Source organism: Lepidochelys kempii, chromosome 8 (assembly GCF_965140285.1).
Source record: "Lepidochelys kempii isolate rLepKem1 chromosome 8, rLepKem1.hap1, whole genome shotgun sequence".
In the NCBI taxonomy this organism is placed as follows: domain Eukaryota; kingdom Metazoa; phylum Chordata; order Testudines; family Cheloniidae; genus Lepidochelys; species Lepidochelys kempii.
The window spans coordinates 57,680,818-57,705,298 of NC_136387.1; positions in this window are offsets into that span (position 1 = coordinate 57,680,818).

The following is a 24,481-nucleotide window of genomic DNA, read 5'->3' on the forward strand; positions in this document are numbered from 1 at the left end:
ACATAATCAATGAGGGTTTCATTTATTTGTGTCTGGCTTTGGGGGAATGTTAGCATGCTATTCTGTACTGTGCCTTTAAGAGGTGTGACACAATTTGCAGCCACCTTTCTCCCCTCCCAATTCTGGCTGCACTGAAATGGTCCCAGGTGTATGTCTCTGCCTGTCTATGGTAGCAGCGCTATGTGGGTGGCCCTCTCCTGATAGGCCCCTTCCACCACCAGCAAAGATGTTATATCAGGACTAGGGAGTGGGATCTTGGAAGAGAGATCTGGGTATTTTAGAATACCTTTACGCAGTGTGCAGGGGCTGGAGCAGGGGGGAGATTCTTACCTAGTATGCTCCCCTAGTATGTCTTTTATTAAATGTGTTAGTTACAGATGGGCCCAAATCAGAGTCCCATGAGACCTGTAAGAGTGCATCAGTTCTTGAAGTCAGGCCACCAAATTTGAAAAATCTTGGCCATAATTTATTAAAAAAAACCCTACTTTTAAAATGAAGCGTACTATTGAATAGATCTAGTATTGTAATGTAAAACTTCACAACAGCATATGAAAATTTTAAATCACATCATTACAGTGAAATGAAAACATGAACAAATGTCTCAATTACATGAAAAGGCCAAGACTGAATTTGAAGTTTTGCGTTAGCTATCAGTTACAGAACTGGTCAAATTTTTCCAGCAAAATGAAAGCTTTTTTGCAGAAATGTCTGAAATGGTGGAATTTCCCCCCAATAAGAACTGAGTTTTTGGCCCAAAATACACTTTTTTGAGGGGGGAGGGGCTTTTGAGTACAATCATTTTTCTTTAGGAGACTTTGGTTGAATTTTCATTTGTGAGCTGCTTTAAAAAAATTTAGTTTTTTTTTTTTAATTAAATGTCTTTGTGTGCGTATGTAGGGGGGATCACTTTGCAACAAGCTCTACTCATATAATCTCTTTGAGGCTGCTGAGTAAGGTGTTCAGGATCTGTTCATTTATTTGTTAGCTGACTATTGAGGAACTCCCTGGGCATATAGGCCAGATTCATTTTGGAGACTTATTCATACACTCTAAAGAAACATCAGTTACTTACATAACTCAAATGTAATAGATAAGCAGTGTTCCAAATATTTAGAATTACCTTTCTATATAATAGAAAAAAACATATTTAACCTATGAACAAACTAAAAACTAGACTTGTGCTACATTTGCTATGAAACATACTATCGTTTCCTACAGGAAGGAAAAGTTTTCAGTAAATCACTGGACACTAATTACTGGGAGTACAGTAGACAATTACCATTGATGATGTTCTCTGCAATTATCTTATGACATTATAAATATGAATTTGTCATGAAACTTAGGAACCGTGAACTTGCCATGTGCATATACTTCCAACTCCAGAGGTATGCATAATTAATGGTAGTTCTTTCTTATTAGGCTAATAGACCTGTAATGAAAAGCTTTCCAAGTGATTTAAAATGGCACAACTTTTCATTAGATTTATATTGTTTCATACTAGAAAAATAAAATTGATAAGACATAAATCAAGTCTGAATTGTAGACAATAACAGGGTAAGAAATGTCCAGGCAAAATGGTGGTGGTGTTGGATCATATTAAAGAAATTCTGTATTAAAATCACAAATGAGTTTGATTCCCCATAGTTTAAATTCCAGGGTATTACTAATTGAGAGGTCTCTTGGTTTTTGGTCTCTTGTTTTTACTGTTTCTTTCTCTCTCTGTGTGAAACGTGCAAGCTGCTAATTGCATTAGTACATCCTAAAACAGAGTCTGTTCTCAAAGCAATACTTTGTAACAACAACTACTCACACAACATCAGATGAAGTGAGCTGTAGCTCACGAAAACTTATGCTCAAATAAATTTGTTAGTCTCTAAGGTGCCACAAGTACTCCTTTTCTTTTTGCAAATACAGACTAACATGGCTGCTACTCTGAAACCTGTCACACAGAGACTCAAAACGATACTTTGTAACAACAGAAACAGCACACAGAGACTCCCTGCCCTTTTGTTGTATTTATCTCGCTTGGTTAACAATTGTGATTAAAATAGAGATAGAGGATGTATGTGGATGGATGCTTGGTGTAGATAATAAATTAATGATCAGGGAGGTGCCAGCCTAGGAGTTCAGTATCGATTGGCCGAAGAATGCGCAGAGTGGGGACAACCAGATGACCCACAGAGGGCAGACTGGAATCCACCCAACAGCCTCAAGGATGGGAGAACCGAAGAACAACACGGAGCCATCAGGAATGTGCCATCTGCTGATTGATTCAGCAACAGCAATTCCCATAAACTGGCATAGAAATAAATTCCTATAAAAATGGACTCTAGAAACTCAGAACTTTGGGGTCTGATTCTGCAAACCAACTTCCAGGAGCATCAGATGAGCATCTGACATGGCCCTGCTCCCGCCTCGTGTCCAGGCCACCTGGCCAGTGGCTTGGCACGAGCAACTCTAAGGCTGGTAACTATGATAACAACCTTGCAGAACCTGTGTGTGTGTGTGTATGTATGAATGAATGTGTGAATAAATATGAAATTGAATGGAATGTTATAGCTATAACTAACTGCTTACTATGATTCTTTCTGTAGTCACAGGAAATGTGGCATTTTGCCTTATTGCCTTTAATAAGATCATGCTGGTTTTTATTTTATTGGTATAACAGTGGAAGCGGAAAGAGACTGCATCTCTTAAAGCATCTTGTTACCACTGAAAGATCTGAGTTAGAGAGAAAGGTTAGAAATTAGAAGGCTCTTATGTGCTGATTGACTCAGTGTGAATCCACCCACTGTGGCCTTTATATGAAGGCCATGCTTTCCTGAAATTTCCCACTGTTGTTGCAACCAGATAAGTTGTTGTACAGACAAATACCTCAGTGGAAAAACTGAGGAAAATTTGTTATTATAGACACATGCTGAACTTGCTGGATAACGTATTTACAACTAACAATTCAACCAGCTCTTTCTTAGGGTTTTATACTGTCACCTATCACTGTAGCACCTTCCATGTGAAGTCCCTAGTGCACTTGGAGCGCCAGTCAAAGCTCAGCTTGGGGCAGGATCTCTGTCAGGGACATGAGGGGTGTGAGTGTGTGGACACACCATTCTTTTAGTTGAAAGGTTTTGTGATACCATTTCACTGTTCATGTTCACATTTGGAGATATTATCAGTCCTCAGCAGAAGGATTTAATCAAGGCTGGCATTTCCAGGTTTGTTGCTTGAGGATGTCTCAATTCAAGTCTTTTTGTAAGTAGTTTTTCTTCACCATATCAACCTAAAAATTATATATAGCTTTAGGATCTGAATAAGTCATTCTGAGAGCAAACCCCAAGTATGGCCATTATCTTTGAAAACTCGTGGCGAACCGGGGAAGTCCCGGATGACTGGAAAAAGGCTAATGTAGTGCCAATCTTTAAAAAAGGGAAGAAGGAAGATCCTGGGAACTACAGGCCAGTCAGCCTCACCTCAGTCCCTGGAAAAATCATGGAGCAGGTCCTCAAAGAATCAATCCTGAAGCACTTGCATGAGAGGAAAGTGATCAGGAACAGCCAGCATGGATTCACCAAGGGAAGGTCATGCCTGACTAATCTAATCGCCTTTTATGATGAGATTACTGGTTCTGTGGATGAAGGGAAAGCAGTGGATGTATTGTTTCTTGACTTTAGCAAAGCTTTTGACACGGTCTCCCATAGTATTCTTGTCAGCAAGTTAAGGAAGTATGGGCTGGATGAATGCACTATAAGGTGGGTAGAAAGCTGGCTAAATTGTCGGGCTCAACGGGTAGTGATCAATGGCTCCATGTCTAGTTGGCAGCCGGTATCAAGTGGAGTGCCCCAAGGGTCGGTCCTGGGGCCGGTTTTATTCAATATCTTCATAAATGATCTGGAGGATGGTGTGGATTGCGCTCTCAGCAAATTTGCGGATGATACTAAACTGGGAGGAGTGGTAGATACGCTGGAGGGGAGGGATAGGATACAGAAGGACCTAGACCAATTGGAAGATTGGGCCAAAAGGAATCTGATGAGGTTCAATAAGGATAAGTGCAGGGTCCTGCACTTAGGACGGAAGAACCCAATGCACAGCTACAGACTAGGGACCGAATGGCTAGGCAGCAGTTCTGCAGAAAAGGACCTAGTGGTGACAGTGGACGAGAAGCTGGATATGAGTCAGCAGTGTGCCCTTGTTGCCAAGAAGGCCAATGGCATTTTGGGATGTATAAGTAGGGGCATAGCGAGCAGATCGAGGGACGTGATCGTTCCCCTCTATTCGACATTGGTGAGGCCTCATCTGGAGTACTGTGTCCAGTTTTGGGCCCCACACTTCAAGAAGGATGTGGATAAATTGGAGAGAGTCCAGCGAAGGGCAACAAAAATTATTAGGGGACTGGAACACATGAGTTTTGAGGAGAGGCTGAGGGAGCTGGGATTGTTTAGCCTGCAGAAGAGAAGAATGAGGGGGGATTTGATAGCTGCTTTCAACTACCTGAAAGGGGGTTCCAAAGAGGATGGCTCTAGACTGTTCTCAATGGTAGCAGATGACAGAACGAGGAGTAATGGTCTCAAGTTGCAGTGGGGGAGGTTTAGATTGGATATTAGGAAAAACTTTTTCACTAAGAGGGTGGTGAAACACTGGAATGCGTTACCTAGGGAGGTGGTAGAATCTCCTTCCTTAGAGGTTTTTAAGGTCAGGCTTGACAAAGCCCTGGCTGGGATGATTTAACTGGGAATTGGTCCTGCTTTGAGCAGGGGGTTGGACTAGATGACCTTCTGGGGTCCCTTCCAACCCTGATATTCTATGATTCTATGATTCTATGATTCTATGTGTGTTAAAATGTTAACATAAGTACTAAACTTCTGGCAAATGAGGTAATGTACCTAGTACTTGATGTGGCCAACTGATATACTTGTTTGTAATTTTTCTTTTATTTAAAATGAGAAACTTTCAGATTAAAGTGAGCATTTTACAAGTGTTTTGAGCTACATGAAAAATGATTTGTTCTCTGCCATTCTGCAAAAATGAAAAACCCTTTGCCTTTATTATAAAGGGCTTTGAATGTAATACAATTCCTTAGAATATGTAACTTAACTTTGTAGTCAGATTGATTATCCCATATATTTGTCTTATAAAGCTACTTTACATAATTTAATAGAAACAACTTTAAAAAGTACATGAAGCCTTTTTTCTATTGTACTTTCAACTCTCAAGAAGTGGCTTCTTCTGTCAGTGTATCTTGCATTCTGTTTGAAATAGACAGATATAGAAATTTCATTGTTTTTACAAGAAATGATTTGTTTGAGAACTGAGCAGTGAGGGAATGCAGTACCATTCCAGATGCCTTTACAATCTTTAGTTCTTCCTTGTCAGAGGCAAAGGTATTCTAATACATGTAAATTAAAATCAGTCATAGTGTATTTCAAAATGTTCTCTGGGGGTGGATAGAGGGGAGAAAACCTACTGTCACACCACAAGCTTTAATTATAAAAACACAGTAAGTGGAAGAGCAGGAAGGAGACTGAGGCAGCTCTAAAGAATACACACCAAAAACAGAACACATCCGTCCATTGCTTGCAATTAGTACTTAATTTTGATTCCTCATAAAAACACAGTGACATTAGTGAGACCCACTGTCATAAATATAAAGGGAAGGGTAAACAACTTTAAATCCCTCCTGGCCAGAGGAAAAACCCTTTCTCCTGTAAAGCATTAAGAAGCTAAGACAGCCTCACTGGCACCTCACCAAAATGACCAATGAGGAGACAAGATACTTTCAAAGCTGGAGGGGCGGGGGAGGGGGGGGGAAAGGGTTCTCTCTGTCTGTGTTGTCTTTTTTGCCAGGAACAGAGCAGGAATGCAGGTCAGAACTCCTGTAAAGAGTAAATAAGCAATCTAGTTAGATATGCATTAGAGTCTGTTTTGTTTAAATGACTGATAAAATAAGTTGTGCTGGATGGAATGTATATTCCTGCTTTTGTGTCTTTTTGTAACTTAAGGTTTTGCCTAGAGGGATTCTCTATGTTTTGAATCTGATTACCCTGTAAGGTATTTACCATCCTGATTTTACAAAGGTGATTCTTTTACTTTTTCTTCTATTAAAATTCTTCTTTTAAGAACCTGATTGCTTTTTCATTGTTCTTAAGATCCAAGGGTTTGGGTCTGTGTTCACCTATGCAAATTGGTGAGGATTTTTATCAAGCCTTCCCCAGGAAAGGGGGTGTAGTGTTTGGGAGGATTTGGGGGGGAAAGATGTTTCCAAGTGGGCTCTTTCCCTGTTATATTTGTTAGACACTTGGTGGTGGCAGCAATAAGGTCCAGGGACAAAAGGTAAAATAGTGTGTACCTTGGGGAAGTTTTAACCTAAGCTGGAAAAAATAAGCTTAGGGTTTTTTTCATGCAGGTCCCCACATCTGTACCCTAAAGTTCAGAGTGGGGAAGGAACCTTGACACCCACATTTGCACTAAGAGTAAAACATGCATTTAGCTGGCCTAGTGACTTTATGCACTGTGCTGTTGTGTAACATAGCTGTTACAGAATAAACCAGTTATTAGGTCAACATGCTAGAACTACAAAGACTTAAAATTTTATACAGATGAGCAATATATTCTAGAATTAGCATTCATGAAATGTCACTGTTGGAACTAGCTGAGTGAATATCAGATACTGAAATCAGCAGGAAGTCTGGGGTAAAAAATAGTATGAATAATAGTAAATGTGAATGTTTAAACTTATTACAACAAGCGTCTTAAATTCAAAATGCAGCATTAACTATTGGAATTTAAACCGCATTATGACCAGCTATTGCTTTATTCTATTATCAGTATTTTACATTTCCCAGTCTTTGGAGAAACAACTATTCTACTTGTTATCGTCTTGAATTGTATCCATATCTGTTTTTAAATTATCTGTAGAACTAAAACTTCCATATTTCTGAGATCTCATGGCACAGGCATATCTGAAAGATTTTTTTTTTTGTCTTCCACTGTCCCTGAAGCTCACTAGGCTGCAACTTTAAACGTTGCCTAAAGGATTTGGATGCCCAATCCTCATTAATTTGAGTTAACTAACTTAATTAATTTGGATACCCACTTCCCATTAATTCACACAAATATTAATGGGAATTGGGGATCCAGATCTCAAAAGCAGGTTTAAAAATATCTAATGAATCTCAAAGGGAGAAAATTCCAGAGTAGCCAAGGACTACTCACCTGAGAAACCTCTTCTATTATTTGTGGAGAATTTAACAAAAAACCATCAGCTGATGCGCACTGCATATGGTAAAATGTGATTTCTCAAAAAAACATAGTCCCATGGGTCTTCAAATTTGATCAACTTGAATTGAATGCTGAAGCAAGTAGGAAGGCAATAAATAGACTACATAACAGCAATTTGTGGCATTCAAAATGCAGGTAGCTGGAGCTATGTTGTGGATTTCAAAGGTAATGTAATTGGAGTATATTATAATGTAAAGGTGACACAGATATGGCTGGTTTTTGGAATTTCTGTATTGGAGAGGAATGGCCACAGACTCCTGGTCAGCAACAATTGATCCATGGAACAAGGTTACTAACTTAGAGCAGGAAAGTGAGTTTGTGTGTGTATGGAGGTGGGGGTGGGGGTGAGAAGGCCTGGATTTGTGCTGGGGGTGGCCCACCTTGATTATCATGCACATTGTGGGGAGAGTGGTCACTTTGGATGAGCTATTGCCAGCGGGATAGTGAGTTTGTGTGTGTGGTTTTTGGGTGGGGGGTGGGGGGGTGAGAGAACCTGGATTTGTGCAGGAAATGGCCCAACTTGATTGTCATGCACATTGTGTGGAGAATTGTCACTTTGGATGGGCTATCACCTGCAGGAGAGTGAATTTGTGTGGGGGGGTGGAGGGCGAGAAAACCTGGATTTGTGCTGGAAATGGCCCAACTTGATGATCACTTTAGATAAGCTATTACCAGCAGGACAGTGGGGTGGGAGGAGGTATTGTTTCATATTCTCTGTGTGTATATAAAGTCTGCTGCAGTTTCCACGGTATGCATCCGATGAAGTGAGCTGTAGCTCACGAAAGCTCATGCTCAAATAAATTGGTTAGTCTCTAAGGTGCCACAAGTACTCCTTTTCTTTTTGCGAATACAGGCTAACACGGCTGTTACTCTGTAACTTAGAGCCAGCAACCAGTGGATGAAACTGAGGAGGCTGCAAATTATGGTACTGATTTTACAATGTGGTGAGGTTTCCTTGCCATTGGGAAATAAGAGAGACAAGGTGGGTGAGGTAATATCTTTTATTGGACCAACTTCTGTTGGTGAGAGACAAGCTTTCAAGCTCCCACAGAGGTCTTCCTAACATCTGGGAAACTTAGTGTCACAGCTAACTACAAGATTTGGACAGATTGTTTAGCATAAGTAGTGAACACATATTTCAAGGGACCATTCAAGGTGAAGTGGCCCATTAACACCTTTCCAGTCACAGGAAGGCAAGAGAGAAGCAACTGGGGGAGGCTGGTTGTTAGTGCTTTACAGATTGTTGTAATAAGCCATAAATCCAGTGTCTCTATTCAATCCACGGTTTTTAGTGTCTAGCAAAGTAATGAATTTAAGCCCCCGACTCATCTTTTTGAAAGTGCTGTGCAGTTTTCCTTTGAGGATGAGAACTGGTAGGTCAGATAAAGAGTGATTACTTTGTGAAAAGTGTTCACTCACACATGATATCGTGTTTTTGTCTTTTATCATTTTCCTGGGTGAGTTTGTTAGAGAGTGAAGTGATTTGTCTGGTTTTACCCACATAGTTACAATTGGGGCATTTAGAGCTACATCAGTGCTTCTCAAGCTATGTGATGTGGGGGACCGGCAATTTTTTTTCCAATGTGCACACAGACTGGCAGCCGATGGCTCGTGGACCAGCACCGGTCTGCGGACCACCACTTTGAGTAGCACTGAGCTACATCACATGTTGTGACAGGCATTTGTAGGACCCAGGGATCTTGAAAGGTGGGTTGTGAGGGGTGTTGATCATTGTAGCAGTGGAGATATGTCTGTAGGTTTTGTATCTGTTCTGGCAAGGTCTGGAGCTGCATTGTGTTGGTGTGTCCTGCTCTGTGGGGAGCTTGCTTCTGATGAGGAGCTTGGAGAGGTGGTTTGTTTGAAGGCCAGAAGAGAGGGTTCAGGAAAGACTTCTTTTAGGATGCATTCAACAAAGAACCCTGCAGACAATTATATGTGAGAAACCCACAGATCACCACACCTACCTTCACAGCTCCAGTAACCACCCTAAACACACCAAGAATTACATTAACTACAGCCATGCACTTAGATATCACAGAATATGCTCTGAGGAGAATATCCAGGAAATGCACTCAAAACCACCTTCACCAAACAAGAACACTTCACCGGAGAAGTAGATCGCATAATGGAACAGGACATCCAAATACCCAGAGAGAACCTGCTTCAATACAGAAATAAACCCCCCTCCAACCATACACCCCTAGTTGTCACCTACCACCCCACACTGGAATCCATACAGGGTATCATCAAACTACAACCCCTACTCAGTGGGGATTTTTACATGTGGTGTTCTCATACTTGCATATAGGCTTTCTTTTACATTAAAAAAAATCATAGACACGTTTAACATTTAATTCCTCCAAAATAGTACTATTGTAAATTTCCCAATTAGTAATTGAAAAATAAAGATAAAGATGTTTCAACTGCAAAATAAGCAACTGAACCTCTTAATTCATTTAATCACTACTGAATGGGGGGAGAAAACTGCAGTTTACCAGCACAGGGAAAAGGCACTTCATCATGTTGCATTTAATTGGAACAAATAATTATAATGAAATATTAATCATTCTACACTGACGCCCCATTTAAAATGTAATCTGTCTGAATAGAAGAGGGCTTTTCTACTGCATTAGTCTGAACTAAAACCTTATTTAAAGTGTTTTGTTCCCTTTGAATATAAGTAATATCAATGTAGCTATTCTGAGGAGAAGATGTCTCATAACTCAATTGTTCTATGTTAAAATCATCGCTGTGGGACTTTGTAAATATTGACCTGACAAGAAAATGGTTACTGTGTTTTGTTTTGTTTTTTAAACTAGGCTTAGGAACAGAAGAAAAACTGAATTAAGTCAATGGAGGCATTAAGGACGGAACTTCCAAAGCTCTATGTAGATGGAACACTGCTCCTATTTGACGTCAAATGGGAGTTTTGCCATTGACTTCAGTGGGAGCAGAGTTTTGACCAGTGCTGAGGGTATGTGTGGGGAGTGGTTTATTTGTTTTTGTTTTTTAAATCCCACCCTAGGAATAAATGAAAAAGGATATTCACAGTTTCGCTGAATAGCTTCTATACGAACACCTTCTGTTTGTCAAATTTGCTTTTCTGTTTATCAAATATAAATGGAGATAAATTTGTTCTAGAATAGATGACAGGGATAGCAACTGGTTATACAACCACACTGTATGAAGCAGTTTAACACAAGTAGGAATAGTAACTTCTCTGATTTAGGGATGGGTGATTCCATTTAGATTAAAAAAAAAAAGACTGTCAGTCCATAATTAGCTTTGAACTGTTAGCTGGGGCATAGTTTAAGGGTAGGGTGAAGGGGTTTGATAAATCCTAGACTTTAATCAGATTTTTTTGTAGTATGTTCCTTTCATTTATAAGCACCTTTATGGAGTCTGATCCTAAAAGATTGTTATGACCTTCTGCAAGCTGCTGAGTCCCCTCAACTCAAAACTTACAGGACTGGGATTCTGAAACACTAACCTTATAGGCTGAATTTTTCTGTGTTTAGTAACTGTCCACATATAAATGGAATGGGCCAAAGCCTTGTACTGAATATTTTACAATAGCATTCTTCCTGACTCTGGGGCTGATTTTCATCAGACCCTCTACCTGGACTCATTTTCATAGACGGGCATGTGCAAAACAACTGTGTGCACCTGTACTTAAGCCTATACTTTCTAGAAGAAACTTTCAAAAAGTTATAATGTAGGCACACTTTAAATAGTCAAGCATTTAGATGGGAATGGTCCAAAGACCATTAAAGGAGTCCAACTTGCCCCTGCAAAATTGAGTGGGGCCAACAATATTTGCTCTATGGTACACTCACACTTGCACGTGTAGTTTAAATGTTCATCCCTGGGCCGGTCATTTGCAAGGATTGAACCCAGGACCTCTGTATTTAAAAGCACGAGCCTCTGTACCTGAGCAAAAAGGTCTCTGCATGGAGACAGTTGTAGAGTCAGAGAGAACTTTGCTCACCATTTTGTTCCTTGGCAGTCTGGTTTTTGAATATTCCAGCTGCTTTTCAATTGTTTGACTCCGCCCCTTCTACAAAAAGCTCTAGCTAAGTGTTTCTGTAAGGAAGTCTGCAGTGTGTGTTCAAGGGGAACTAGGGGGGAAATTTCTCTTTCCTAGGGAAGCTTTACAGTTTGAGGCTTTTTATTAGGTGCTTTCGACAGAAGCCAGGACTCCTAAAAGGATAAGAGGGAGGATGGCGGGGGGTGGGGAGAGAGAGAGACTGAGGACATTGAAGGTACTATGGCATCTCTTATATTGGTATTGGATATTATTCAAAGAACACTTTCAATTTAAGCTTGTCTATTAACAATTTAGTAGTGATTAACCATTCAGTCCCTCCTGTGCTGATCTGTGACTTTGTGCTTTTTAACATATCTTACCAACTGTTTCAACCTATTTTATCTTCTATTTGAAAAGGATATCTCGGAGGGTTTACCTTTTTCGATAGGAATTATGGTCTTCCCCAGAAATCTAATTTAGTAAAAGATATTGAGAGCAAAAGGGGATAATATGAAGAACAATCAGAAATTATAGGTAGGTCTGCAGGCAGGGGTCGGGTTGGTAGCAGAATGCAGGAAAAATACAGAATTAGCAGGCAAAACATGAGCTAACTTTGGGCCTAAATATTCATCCCACATCTTTCTGCCAGATGCATTGATGTGAGTGGATCTGTGCCCATTCATGCCAGTGGAGATCTTGGCACATCTTTTCTACGGACATTGGCAACAGACCTCACTTCAGTACCTTCTCATCTGCGGAACTTAATCTGTTTGTGTTACTTGTTTTTCTCTTTATTCAGCCACTGGCCTAACTCTTGTGGTACCTGTTTAATGTATTTAGATAATGAGGCCTAGCACCTGTGGCCCTCACTTGATGGAGCATTCTACTATTCAATATTTGAATAGCTGAGTCTTAGTTCTGCTTATCTCTGCCTTAAAATGGTGTTTTATCCTGGTTATTTTCATGTATTGTTTGTATTTTTCATTGTGTGTGCTTGTTTGTTAAACTGTAAAATACCTCTCTGCTTCTGAAAGATAATACTAATAATAACACTAATGATTCTCCTTTTCCTTTCCTGTTAGCCAGGGTCAGTGGTGAAGAGACCCATAGAGCATGAGAAACTGGCACAACTTTTACAAACTGTCTGGCCAGGACTGATGTTCTTGGTTTGAAATTAGAGCTTTCCTTCTCTTAGATGGACTGCCTGTCATGGCTGATGAACCACATCCACTCAGTAAAGCAGTGTGGGCAACCTGCAGCCCATAAGCGTAATCCACTGGTAGGCTGCCAGACCATTTGTTTGCATTTGCGTGGCCGCCTGCATCTCCCAATGGCCGCGGTTCACAGTTCCCAGCCAATAGGAGCTGCGGGAAGCTGTGTGGACCTGGATGCTGCTTTCCACAGCTCCCATTGGCAGGGAATGGCGAACCGTGGCCACTGAGAGCTGCGAGCGGCCATGTAAATGTAAACAAACGGTCTGGAGGCCTACCAGCGGATTATCCTGATGGGCTGCATGTGGCCTACAGGCCACATGTTGCCCACCACTGCAGTAGAGGCATAAAGAGGTGAAGTGACTACCCAAGGTCACCCGGCAGATCAATGGCACAGCCAGGAAAACAACCCTGACTCTGAAAAAGATTTGGGTATCATGCTAAACATGAGCTCCCAGGGTGATAATGTGGCCAAAAGGGCTAATGTGATCCTTGCATTAATGAATAGGGGAATCACAAATAGGAACAGAGAGGTTATTTTACCTCTGTTTTTAGCACTGATTTGTTAGCTAGATGGCTTTTACTTTTTATGTAAATATACCTTCATTGTTTCTGCCTGATGAACAGACTGGTCAGCCAAGCAAATACATACCATCTTTTGTGTAGGAGAGCCTGGTCTTATGGATTGTTTGCCAAACACATTTTAAGAACATAATTGTCACACATCTCCACAACTCATTGTACACACCCGGTACATACATCACAGATGAATATTAATGATCAATGAATTATTAGTTTTCCAATGATATTTTACATAACACCTTTTAGCTATATATGACAATAGTGTGTTAGGTGCAGTGAGTATGTCAGGCATGACAGAGTAGTGAACTACCACTGGGGCTATGTGCCACACCAGGTCTCATTTATCTGTCCTGTACCCTCCCCACTGTATCACACTGCCTCCCCTTTTAATAATGTTAATGTGTTTTTTCTAATTGTTACCATGAAATCAATGCCTGGTATTGGACTTCTGGTAAGATGTGTTCCTGGCACTGAGTACTGGTATCATGAAGACTGGTAAAGAATTCCTCATCCAATTCATGTACATCATGATGTAAACTGTGATGCTGGTATAAGTGTAAATGTTGTGGTCCCCAATCCTTCCATGAGGTCTTAATGGGCAGGCCTCTGCATTCACTCAGCACCATATTGAAGTCAGAGGGGGCTCCTACTGCTTTGTAGCTCAGTTCATGGTAAGATCAGGGCCACAGTATTTCATGCCCTTCCACATTAGGTCTCTTAATGGGGAAAATTTACAGGTCTGGCATTGGCACTGGTGATTACATCAGGAAACTGGTGATCCTTTATAATACTGTATAAAGTCAACAGCTGGCCGGTTCAATCTCCGGTTAAAGTAGTCTTATTTTACAATAGTAAAATTGGTTACTTTTTATGTTTTGTTGGTCTTGGGAGGTCTTTTTTAATGTTAAATGCAAAAAAATGGGAAATAACCTTGAAATAGAAACTGAAGTACTAGCTGTAAATTTGTGCCTCTCAGGGATCTGTTACAGACCATGCACTGGAATGGATACATTCAAGGGGAACCAGAATCTGAGATTGGAATTATTGGTAATTTTGGACGTGAAAACATAGGCCAACCTGGACATTTCAAATAGGGAAGTCCTGAATTAAAAATGGACTGATTTTCAGAGGTGCGGCACTCCCATTGATTTTATTTGCTGCTCAAGTATTTACTTAAGTGTCTAACTTTAGGCTCCTGTGTTTTTTGTTTTGTTTTTGTTTTTGTTTAATTATGGGCCAAATTTTCAAATAAGGGTCAAGGGAAACTTGCCTTCTTTCTAGCTCTTAAGGTGAACACAGCAAATAACTCGCCAGGACAGGGGCTTACAAACCTGGTGTCAGGTTTATGATTTTTCCCTTACTACATCCAAATGGATGAGGTAGCAAGATCCCAGTTAAATGGGACGTAGGATCCTGCTATTGAAAATGCTGAGAACCATTATCCCAGAAGGAGAGAACTACATGTATAAATACATGTCTCAGGATAACCAAGTTGCATGTAGAAGTTATGTTGTCATTAGCTGACATATATACAGGTTCAAAATAGGTAATCTACTGGTCAGTGGTTCTCAACACATGGGCCGCTTGTGGCCCAATCAGCACACAGCTGCAGCCCATTTGGCATCCTCAGGGCCGCAAAGGTAGTACACATATATTGTATGGATGTGGCCCACATAACACAGAGACCTGTATATGCTGCCCACAATGATAAAAAGATTGAGAACCACTGCTATAGGTGATGCAGTAGGGAAAAGTATATTTGCAAATTAATGGATGTGTAGGAGGCTTTCCGGCCAAAGTCTGCAGCATTTTTATAAGGTAAGATGACTGCAAGACTATGTAGCAACTGCCAATAACATTTACTAGACAAAATATTTCTGCAACAGTTTGCAAGAAAAATCAGACACTTTTATTTGTTTGTTTGTTTTGCTTTTGTGGTGCAAAATACTTAACAATGGCTTTGATCTTTAAAGACTTACAGATGAATCCAAACTGAGTTTTGGGATTTGCTGAAGTTTGCATAAATGATTTACATTTCAAAAGACCCTGGAGTAAACACCAGTTATGGTCCCTTAAAAGAGTATTTTAAGAGAAAGATTAACTTGAAAAATCCTTTATTAATAATTAGCCAGTGGGCTAAATCCTAGGTGAAATTGTTTTGAAATAAAATATGGATTTATCATGCATTAGATTCTGTACTTTGAAAACAATTTAAAACAAAACCAAAAACCCACAGCTATATATGTGAGGTATAGCATTGGCATTCAAATTTGGAATTAATGTTATTGTTTTTTAAAACAAGCCAAGAACAATATTGAATTGCACTTATGGAATTCTGTTGGGCTATACATGTTTTTATTCTCATGAAAGAGTAAGTGAGCTGAGTGAAAAAAAAAAGTGAAAAAGTTGACTATCTTATTACCATAGTGCCAAGGAGCCCTAGTCATATACAGAATAAAAAGACTGTCCCTGGGCCAAAGAATTTACAATCTAAATATAAGACAAGAGACCTCTGATACAGACAGAAGGAGTACAAGGGAATCCTGAGACAATAGTGGTCAGCATGGTAGACAGCTCCCTCAGATTATCCCCAGCCTTGCCATTGTTAAGTTTTTTGTAGGCATCATGGCAGAGAAGAGTCTTAAGGAGGCACCTGAAGAAGGGTAATGCATTAGTCCTGCAATGTTTATAAGGAGCTCCTCCCAAGAATGAATGGGAGCATGGGAGAAAGCATGAAGGTGCCTTAAGTTATCAAATAAAGACCTTCAAGTAAGTGAGCTTCGAAGACTGATATCATGGGACAGTTGGAGGTGGTTTGGGAATAAGTTAGGAAAGGCCTTGAAAGGGAATTCATCACTCTCTCACTGATAGTGAGTGTCCACAGGGTCGTGCTTCCAAGGTCTGACTGAAGCAGCCCCTTTTTACTCAATAAATGATTTCAAAATAGACTCATAGACTTTAAGGCCAGAAGGGACCATCATGATCATTTAGTCTGACCTCCTGTACATTGCAGGCCACAGAATCTTGCCCACCCACTCCTGTAATAGACACACAACCTCTGGCTGAGTTACTGAAGCCCTCAAATCATGATCTTGTCTCTAGGGAGCCTGTATCTCCATCTGATACTTTAGATATTCACTGGTTTTGATGGAATGATCAAAATGTGCACAGATCTCTCTCTCAGTACCATGAGGTGTGTACATTGTCATTAGATTATCTAATTGCTGGATTCTGTGCATGTGCATGCATAGGTACAAAAGTTATTAATCATAGAATATCAGGGTTGGAAGGGACCTCAGGAGGTCATCTAGTCCAACCCCCTGCTCAAAGCAGGACCAATCCCCAATTAAATCATCCCAGCCAGGGCTTTGTCTATCCTCACCTTAAAAACTTCTAAGGAAGGAGATTCCACCACCTCCCTAGGTAACGCATTCCAGTGTTTCACCACCCTCCTAGTGAAAAACATTTTTCCTAATATCCAACCTAAACCTCCCCCACTGCAACTTGAGACCATTACTCCTTGTCCTGTCCTCTTCTACCACTGAGAATAGTCTAGAACCATCCTCTCTGGAACCACCTCTCAGGTAGTTGAAAGCAGCTATCAGATCCCCCCTCATTCTTCTCTTCTGCAGACTAAACAATCCCAGGTCCCTCAGCCTATCCTCATAAGTCATGTGTTCCAGACCCCTAATCATTTTTGTTGCCCTTCGCTGGACTCTCTCCAATTTATCCACATCCTTCTTGTAGTGTGGGGCCCAAAACTGGACACAGTACTCCAGATGAGGCCTCACCAATGTCGAATAGAGGGGGACGATCACATCCCTCGATCTGCTCGCTATGCCCCTACTTATACATCCCAAAATGCCATTGGCCTTCTTGGTAACAAGGGCACACTGTTGACTCATATCCAGCTTCTCATCCACTGTCACCCCTAGGTCCTTTTCCGCAGAACTGCTGCCTAGCCATTCGGCCCCTAGTCTGTAGTGGTGCATTGGGTTCTTCCGTCCTAAGTGCAGGACCCTGCACTTATCCTTATTGAACCTCATCAGATTTATTTTGGCCCAATCCTCCAATTTGTCTAAGTCCCTCTGTATCCTATCCCTGCCCTCCAGCATATCTACCACTCCTCCTAGTTTAGTATCATCCGCAAATTTGCTGAGAGTGCAATCCACACCATCCTCCAGATCATTTATGAAGATATTGAACAAAACCGGCCCCAGGACCGACCCCTGGGGCACTCCACTTGACACCGGCTGCCAACTAGACATGGAGCCATTGATCACTACCCGTTGAGCCCGACAATCTAGCCAACTTTCTACCCACCTTATAGTGCATTCATCCAGCCCATACTTCTTTAACTTGCTGACAAGAATACGGTGGGAGACCGTGTCAAAAGCTTTGCTAAAGTCAAGAAACAATACATCCACTGCTTTCCCTTCATCCACAGAACCAGTAATCTCATCATAGAAGGCGATTAGATTAGTCAGGCATGATCTTCCCTTGGTGAATCTATGCTGACTGTTCCTGATCACTTTCCTCTCATGTAAGTGCTTCAGGATTGATTCTTTGAGGACCTGTTCCATGCTTTTTCCGGGGACTGAGGTGAGGCTGACTGGCCTGTAGTTCCCAGGATCCTCCTTCCTCCCTTTTTTTAAAGACTGGCACTACATTAGCCTTTTTCCAGTCATCTGGGACTTCCCCCATTCGCCACGAGTTTTCAAAGATAATGGCCAATGGCTCTGCAATCACAGCCACCAATTCCTTTAGCACTCTCGGATGAAACGCGTCCGGCCCCATGGACTTGTGCACGTCCAGCTTTTCTAAATAGTCCCTAATCACCTCTTCCTCCACAGAGGGCTGGCCACCTACTCCCCATGCTGTGATGCCCAGCGCAGCAGTCTGGGAGCTGACCTTGTTCGTGAAGACAGAGGCAAAAAAAGCATTGAGTACATTAGCTTTTTCCACATCCTCTGTCACTAGGTTGCCTCCCTCATTCAGTAAGGGGCCCACACTTTCCTTGGCTTTCTTCTTGTTGCCAACATACCTGAAGAAACCCTTCTTGTTACTCTTGACATCTCTTGCTAGCTGCAGCTCCAGGTGCGATTTGGCCCTCCTGATTTCATTCCTACATGCCCAAGCAAAATTTTTATACTCTTCCCTGGTCATATGTCCAACCTTCCACTTCTTGTAAGCTTCTTTTTTATGTTTAAGATCCGCTACGATTTCACCGTTAAGCCAAGCTGGTCGCCTGCCATATTTACTATTCTTTCGACACATCAGGATGGTTTGTCCCTGTAACCTCAACAGGGATTCCTTGAAATACAGCCAGCTCTCCTGGACTCCTGTCCCCCAGGGGATCCTACCCTTCCGTTCCTGAGGGAGTCGAAGTCTGCTTTCCTGAAGTCCAGGGTCCGTATTCTGCTGCTTACCTTTCTTCCCTGTGTCAGGATCCTGAACTCAACCAACTCATGGTCACTGCCTCCCAAATTCCTATCCACTTTTGCTTCCCCCACTAATTCTTCCCAGTTTGTGAGCAGCAGGTCAAGAAAAGCTCTCCCCAGTTGGCTCCTCTAGCACTTGCACCAGGAAATTGTCCCCTATGCTTTCCAAAAACTTCCTGGATTGTCTATGCACCGCTGTAGTGCTCTCCCAGCAGATATCAGGAAGATTAAAGTCGCCCATGAGAACCAGGACGTGTGATCTAGTAGCTTCCGTGAGCTGCCGGAAGAAAGCCTCATCCACCTCATCCCTCTGGTCCGGTGGTCTATAGCAGACTCCCACCACTACATCACTCTTGTTGCTCACGCTTCTAAACTTAATCCAGAGACACTCAGGTTTTTCTGCAGTTTCGTACCAGAGCTCTGAGCAGTCATACTGCTCCCTTACATACAGTGCTACTCCCCCACCTTTTCTGCCCTGCCTGTCCTTCCTGAACAGTTTATAACCATCCATGACAGTACTCCAGTCATGTGAGTTATCCCACCAAGTCTCTGTTATTCCAATCCCATCATAATTCCTTGACATCACCAGGACCTCCAGTTCTCCCTGCTTGTTTCCAAGGCTTTGTGCATTTGTATATAAGCACTTGAGATAACCTGCTGATCGCCCCTCATTCTCAGTATGAGGCAGGAGCCCTCCCTTCACAGATGTTCCTGCCTGTGCTTCCTCTCGGTATCCCGCTTTCCCACTTACCTTAGGGTTTTGGTCTCCTTCCCCCGGTGAACGTAGTTTAAAGCCCTCCTCACTAGGTTAGCCAGCCTACTCGCAAAGATGCTCTTCCCTCCCTTCGTAAGATGGAGCCCGTCTTCCCATCAACACTGGCCTTTACAGCCCATTATTAAATATCTATCATACAGCAGATCCAGGTATAATCATGGTGTTTATATAGTCTGCCAAATGATTTTAGAAGTACGGCTGATGAATGCTTGACCATTAATAGTTCCTGGTGGTGCTAACCTGGCATATGTTATCGCATATCTCTCAACAGTCCTGGGTTTTGTGGGACTGTCCTGCTTTGACCTAAAGCCCCCCCTTTCCAGTTGATGGCAGTTGCCCCAGACCCTAAACAGAGTGGCATTGTGATGTGGCACACAGGGTAGTTGCACAAATCAATTTTGGCTTGGCCACCCATCCATCCCCATCTATGGGGGGTTTCTTATTCACAACCATACAAATGGATGGTACAACAGAACAGCTAAAAAAAAAAATTGAGTGTAAAGTGCTGACTTGTCCCCAGCCCATGAAGGAACCACTGCCACAGCCAGTCTCTCTTTCTAAGTACAGTTTTATTTTCTAAACATAAGCAAAAAAACACCAACAGTTCCTCAGCCCACCCTGGGCTACAGCTCCCAGGGGATTTTATTCCTTTGCCTTGTGTTCCTCCTGTGTCAGGTTCTTCCTTGCTCTTAGCTCTGGGAAGTAGTGCTCAGTTTTCTCCCTGAAGGCCACTTTTTTCTCCACAGCGTGTTCCCACTGTCTCCCCACAGCGGATTCTGGCACCCTCTCTTAGGGAACTCCCTGATGCTCTTGTCCTTCATTACTGACCATCTGGCTTCTTACAGGGAATCTGTTCCTTCTCAGCTGCACTTGATTAATGGACCTAACCACCCTGTCACCTTGTACTAAACCCAGTGTAACAGAATTCTAAAGATTGAGGCAAATGCTGGGGAGTCTTACTTTCTCTCTTTTGGGAAATAACTGAACATCAAAAGCTGTCTTCTCACCAGTTCTTGAAAGTGAAATGGGACACAGGTAAATCATGATGGTAACAGTAGTGCTGCCAGCAACAGGAGAAGTGCTTGGTTGCAGAATTTCTAACAGCAAGAGCTACAAACTGTCTATTTATCTGTGTCCCCAAATGGAGGAGACCGGTCCAGACCATGGTGGCTTCATCTTTCCACTATACCTGATTTTCTTAGATGGCCTGGTATGTCATTGCAATGCTTCATCAGTGATTACCCGTTCCTATGTACAGTAGCCAATATTAATCCTGCGTCAGGAATCTTTTGCCCCTCTCTGGGGAAAATCATACCTGCTCTTTGTGGCTGCAAATGAACTGCTAGTAATCGAACCAGTGTGATTCTGCTATGTAATGAGGAGGATTTCAGGCCACACATGGGGCAGGCTGTAGTAAGAGAGTGTTTTTTTCCTGTTACATAGCTTCCATCACTGGGAGCCAACAACAGAAAACATTGGAAGAAGAACCAAGAGAATGTTTTTCACATTTGTTAGCCAATGCATATCTTAAGTGTACTACACACCACATTAATTGGTGTCATGCACAATGTAGTCATATGATATACATTAGAGAGAGAGAAAGATGTTGCAAAGTTAATGGTATTTGCTTTTCCCAGAATGCAGTTCACACTTGTAAAGATAGATATCTACAATACCCTTCACAGCAGAAGTCTGCTCTGACATGGGAAACCATATCAAAGACAAGATACATTAATGTTTTGTACTGGTTCAAGCTTCGGAGTTACCGTCATGAGCAACTGGTTTGAAATGTAGTATTCAAAACAAGACAAGCAAAGTTATAGAATTGGTATGAACTGGTGGGTTAGAACTCAAGAGTATGAAAAGCTCTCCTAACTTGTAAACAGGTCTGGCCTTGATAGAAGTGGGTTTTTTTTTGTTTGTTTTTTGTTGGGGACCATATTTTGGGAACTCTGTGTCAGGTGAACCAAACATGCTGTGAGAAACTGCTTCCCAGAAGGATTAGTAACATCTTTAACTCTTTCCTGTACTGTACTGGTTTGGCTTTGGACAATAAATCAGCTAAGTTTGCTTATTGGTCTCCTGAACATTTTAAATATCTAACTACAGTAGTCAAACAATTGGCTATCTTTTAGCATTACATTATACTTATAGGGTCCCAGCTAACCCATACAAGCATTCATGAGTGCCTCCTATTTAGACAATGGCAGCATATCACCAGATACCATTCTGCCATAGCTTGACCTCGCTCCCACCCTCACTGAGTTCTCTTCTCCCTCATTCCACCCCTTTCTGCCTCCTGTCACTGCACCCATCCCTCTCCAGCTGAGATCAGGACCCCATTGTGGTAGGTAATGTACAAACACATGCAAAGAGACTGTCCCTTCCCTCTTCTTCCTCTGTTATTCCCTCCCTTTGGGATTTTCTTGTCCCTACTTGGCTTCCTGCTCCTGCAGCAGTGTGGCTACATGAGGAGGGAGTAAGAGGGGCAGCAGAGGAAGACTTGTTTAGTCTCTAATGACTAGTGATTCCTGCAGTGGAGAAGGAAACTCTGCGGGCACTAGACCTTTGTCCTCTTGCCCTGCAGATTGTGCTGGTAGAAGTGCCCTATAAGACAGGGCCAGAATCTGAAGGGAGGGGAATAAATAGTTCAACTGAGAGCTCTGGGAGCAGGTAGAGAAAACAGCTGGCACAACTGAATGCTACGCTGGATCAAGAAAATCAGGAGACCCAGGTAGGTATGTTCCCTTGTCTCCTGCCACCCCCTCCCATACACCAAACACCTGTGGTTGTGACATTGAGGTGAGGCATATTCTTCAAAGGTAAAAGGTATTCCACACAGGGCACTTTTACACCTTGGAAACCATTCAAGAGTCTAAATGGATAACTCTTACTCTTAGATGTAAAATGCATATATCTCTAATTATATTTAAAAGATATGGGTCAAGCTTACCTTACCCACCATTTAAAGTTCCTACTATAATTCCATAATTACTGGCTTAAGAATAACATTAGAAGAAAAATGGTATTCCCAAGGTTGGTTATAATTGCAAAAGCAGTTCCTGTCTATATTAGATTAGTTCCCTATTACACACTGCAGCCAACAACCCAGCAATCCTTCCTGTTTAAATGGAATCTCTTATGTACAGTACATTCTTTATAAATGTTGGAGGGGCACTGGCTTGCTTGAACATGTATTTCTTTATTTAAAATCTTGATCTGCATTGAAACTCCTATATGTGACATCTTGTTCTGGGATCTCTTATTTCATGCTGAATACAGTATGTTGTAATATAAACAAATACATATCAAACATGAATATATTGTACAAAAATTACAAATAAAAAAATCTGGAATCACAGAAGTCAGCTGTGGAGCTATGTTTGTCTGGTTCACCTTCAAGCCAGTTACAGTATAACTTTCTAGGCTGAGCCTTTCAAAGCTGCATAAACCAGAGAGAAAAACCAACTTCCCTGCAGTTCTGAAAAATTCAGGGGTGGGAGTGTAGGTCAAGAAAACTTAAAATTCTGAAAACATACCGGCAAATAGTCAATTTCTGGGCATTTCTAAAGGTCTCCGTTCACAACATGGGAGGTGGTTAGGATACCTATGTGAGAAGTGGAGAAATCCAAGTTCAATTTCCCTCTACCTGATCTAGAGAGAGGATATGAACTTAAGTCCCTACATTATAAAAAGGGGTCCCTAGCCAGTGGGTGATGGGATGTTCTGATGTGGGTGTCTCAGTTTGTCCTGTTGAAGCTATTCCTCTGTGAATAAATAGCTAGTCATTTGGACAAAGAGAATGACTCCCTGGTGATTACAGCATTTGTCTAGTAAGTGGGAGAACAAGTTCAAATTCCCATATCCATCCATCAGGCAGAGGGCAGAACTGAATGTGGGTCTCCTATATCCCAGGTGATAGAGGCATCACCATCTTCTCTTCTGGCTATTTGATAGTGCCTCTATTTGTCTTCCTGGAAAAAGCGTGGGGGGGAGGGGGAAAAACTATTCAAGCATTTCATGTCATATTGATGAACAGTTTGGGTTCACATTTACTATTTGCCCAAACAAACAAAAATCACCCAGCTCTGCTTGAGGCACTTAGATGCCCAACAACCATTAATGTTTAAGGGGAATTGGGTACCCAGGTCGCTTAGGTATCTTAAAAAATCTCTACTCCTATTGTTTTTTTTGATAAATCTTTCCGGCCTGATCTATTGAAGTCAATAATAAAGACTCCTGTTGACCTGCATAGATTTTTGGATAAGGCCTTAACTAAGCAAGTTCATCTAGGAAACCATGAGATGATGATCATAATCCTCATTTTGGTTGGGGACCATGGGGTATTACCATAATAGAAATAAACAACTCTATTCTATCAGAATGTATATATTGCATAAATTCTGGTAATTTAATTGTTTACGTTTTGTTGCCTCTTCCAATCTTCTTATAGGGAAGAATGATAGTAGAAAGATGTTTTATATTGGCCTTTACCTTAAAGACCTTTGTATTGCTCCCTTCTGGCATGGCAAAACTAAAAACGGGGAGTTAATGGTGTTATACAAGTTACTCCACTCTTAATAACTAATGGAAAGTGAAGTCCACATGCAGCCAGTGCCACCTCTCTGAAATTAATCAGAAAGGGTAAGAGTTTATGAATGTCAGTAGGGAAATAGTTCTCATTGCTGGTTGCCAATACATCAATATATGCTTTTAAGTCTACCAGTTTTCTCTTGTTTCAGAGTAGCAGCCGTGTTAGTCTGTATCCACAAAAAGAAAAGGAGTACTTGTGGCACCTTAGAGACTAACAAATTTATTTGAGATCGCCCATTGCCCAAACAGGAGTTTCAAACTCAACTAATTAGTGCTCAGTACTAGGAGACTGGTGTGATGCATAGCCAGAAAGGGTTAAGCAGCTTACAGGCTAACTGACCCAGAGTCAACCATTAGAGACATGCTAGAAAAGTGTGTGAATGATAGTTCGGGCCACAACATGCTAGATAGGCTAGAACTTTGAAATGCAAACCTGTATAACTCTTAAGGAATAACTTAATGAATAACTCTTGAGGAACGAGACACAATTCTTCATTTGCTCATTTAAGACACAACCAGGCTTATAATTGCAGATGGCATTTAATGCTGATTTATCCATACCATTTACATTTCTAATTTA